The following is a 2,500-nucleotide window of genomic DNA, read 5'->3' as shown; positions in this document are numbered from 1 at the left end:
TCGGCGAAAGTCGCACCGACTCCCCCCGCATGAGGGGGAAGACGCATCATAATATGTGACCACTACTGATGACTGAAAAATAGATGACGTCAACCTGAGGGGGGACCGGTCGGCGAAAGTCGCACCGTCTCCCCCCGAATGAGGGGAAGACGCATCAAAAATTAATAAAAGGAAGGCATTAAGAATGAACCAGATGAACGGGGCTCTGCGGAAGGCGTAATCTCGCCTGTGATTGGACCGGCTCTTCCTGGCAGCGGCCGGATCTCGGAGATAACGTCGTCGGCCTGAGGTGTCCAGGTCGGCGAAGTAATCCCCCGGAGGGGGACGGCAAGACCGTCCCGCCTCGAGGTGGGAAGTAGGAGCGAAAGATGGTGAGTGGGTGCCGGCGGCACGCGGGCTCCGAGGATCCTCAGGGATCCAAGGACAACCCGCGCGACCGCGAGCACTGGGCTTAAAGCCACTTTATCTGCCCACGCAAGGCCGTTTCGGCGGCGCTTGAACGAGAGGGGAGCGCGGTCTGACCGTGCCGCTGTTCTGGGGGCAGCTCCCCCTCGAAAAATAACAACTACCTGTCCTACGGGACTAGCAGTAGCATCCTACCCGAAGCTCTGCTCGAATCTAGAGAAAAACAACCCTGAGCGGTGGATCACTCGGCTCGTGGGTCGATGAAGAACGCAGCTAATTGCGCGTCGACATGTGAACTGCAGGACACATGAACATCGACGTTTCGAACGCACATTGCGGTCCTTGGATTTCCAATCCCGGACCACGCCTGGCTGAGGGTCGGCTACATGAAACCCGTGGGCCCGCGCGGTCTTTAAGATAATAAGGGAAAGAAAGAAAGAAAGAGAAAGAAAGAAATAAAGGCACGCGAGCGGCCCTACGCTGGGGGGTCTGACGAGCCTGCACCTCGCACCGCCGGCGTCGCTCCGAGCAATCGGTGGCGGCGTCGGCGACTGCGAGGAGGTTAAGGGGAGTCAGTCGCCCTTGAAGGCTTCACAGGGTTCGGTGGAGCGAGCGGATAGACTTAGCTCGCCCTCCTCTCCTCGGCGACGGGGCCCATCCTTCCCCGATCGCGTCTGAGAAGAACTGACGCCCGGCTTGATGTGATGGGAGACAGGCAAACTCCCGAGACAGAGAGAGAGACACACACTTGCCGGGCGGGAGCGAAAGATATGACCACAATAAATAATGACCACAAAAAAAACAAAACAAAAAGAAATCAGTTCAATGAGAGAGGCTAAGCTTCCGACCGCTCACATCGGCCCGTCGGTACAAAAAACCATCTTTCCGACCTCAGATCAGGCGAGACTACCCGCTGAATTTAAGCATATTACTAGGCGGAGGAAAAGAAACTAACAAGGATTCCCCCAGTAGCTGCGAGCGAACAGGGAAGAGCCCAGCACGGAATCCCGCGCGGAGACGTGCAGGGAGATGTCGTGTGTGGGAGGTCCCACTCTCCCGGGGCGCGGTCCAGCGAGTCCAAGTCTCCCTTGAATGGGGCCATCGCCCGCAGAGGGTGCCAGGCCCGTAGGACCGCGGCCGCTCCCGGGTGGGGACTCTCCTCAGAGTCGTGTTCCTTGAGAGTGGAGCACTAAGAGGGTGGTAAACTCCATCTAAGGCTAAATATGACCACGAGACCGATAGCGAACAAGTACCGTGAGGGAAAGTTGAAAAGAACTTTGAAGAGAGAGTTCAATAGTACGTGAAACCGTTCAGGGGTAAACGGGAGAGACCCGGAAGACCGATTGGGGAGATTCAGCCCCGTCCGCGCAGTGCCGGCCCCCGGGCGGGTGCTCCCGGATGTTCCCGGCCGCCGGTCGCGCCGCGAGGCGCGCGCCGGTGCGAGTCGGGCCCACCGGCCGCTCGGGGTCTAAAGCCGCGGCCGCGGCGGGGTGCATTTCCTGCCCCTAGTAGGACGTCGGGACCCGTTGGAGGAGCAGGTCCCTCGCGGACCATTGCGGCCTAAGGCCCGGGACAGAGACCGGGGTGGCTTCCGCCGAGGCGCGGGACAAGGGCCGCCCCGGACCCCGGTACATAGCCTGGCCGCCCTCCGACGGTCTGTTTTTTCGTGGTAGCTGGCCCGCTGCCCCCGCCCTCCGCCCGCGAGGGAGGTAAGGGCGGGACGCGAGCGTCCGGTCCGCCGGGGCAAGCTCTCCGGCCGAGGCCGCGGTGCCGTGGCTCTCGCCACGTCCCCGGCCCCCGGCAGGCTGCTGGCCCCCGGAGCCCTCGGACAGCTTTTGGCCGCTCCCGTCTCCGGCGCTTCAGCTTCGGGTGCTCTCCCGACCCGTCTTGAAACACGGACCAAGGAGTCTAACATGTGCGCGAGTCACTGGGACTCATACTAAACCCAGAGGCGCAGTGAAAGCGTGGGGCGCGCCCGGTACGCCGGGCCGCCTCTAAGGGAGGACGGCCGGTCGTGCCTCTCACGGGGTGCGGCCGGCAAGCACTCCCGGGGCGCCTCGGCCCAGGCCGCAGGCGCACCCGGAGCGCACACGTT

General features: G+C 62.2%; 1 non-coding gene and 1 pseudogene across 1 annotated transcript; both read left to right on the top strand.

The window, feature by feature from the left end:
- Nucleotides 1-630: 630 nt before the first annotated feature.
- Nucleotides 631-786, top strand: LOC147870651 (5.8S ribosomal RNA). The gene has a single exon (XR_015533266.1). It is a non-coding gene; the product is annotated as a 5.8S ribosomal RNA (ribosomal RNA).
- Nucleotides 787-1,291: 505 nt separating this feature from the next.
- Nucleotides 1,292-2,500, top strand: part of LOC147870650 (large subunit ribosomal RNA) — a 4,225-nt pseudogene continuing 3,016 nt past the window's right edge.

The sequence above is a fragment of the Zootermopsis nevadensis genome, unplaced genomic scaffold, assembly GCF_977971745.1.
Source record: "Zootermopsis nevadensis isolate Lab colony 2312 unplaced genomic scaffold, Znev_1.0 Znev_ptg000236l, whole genome shotgun sequence".
In the NCBI taxonomy this organism is placed as follows: Eukaryota; Metazoa; Arthropoda; class Insecta; order Blattodea; family Termopsidae; genus Zootermopsis; species Zootermopsis nevadensis.
Note: the sequence above shows the minus strand (reverse complement) of the source record. Positions and strands in the feature narration are given on the sequence as shown.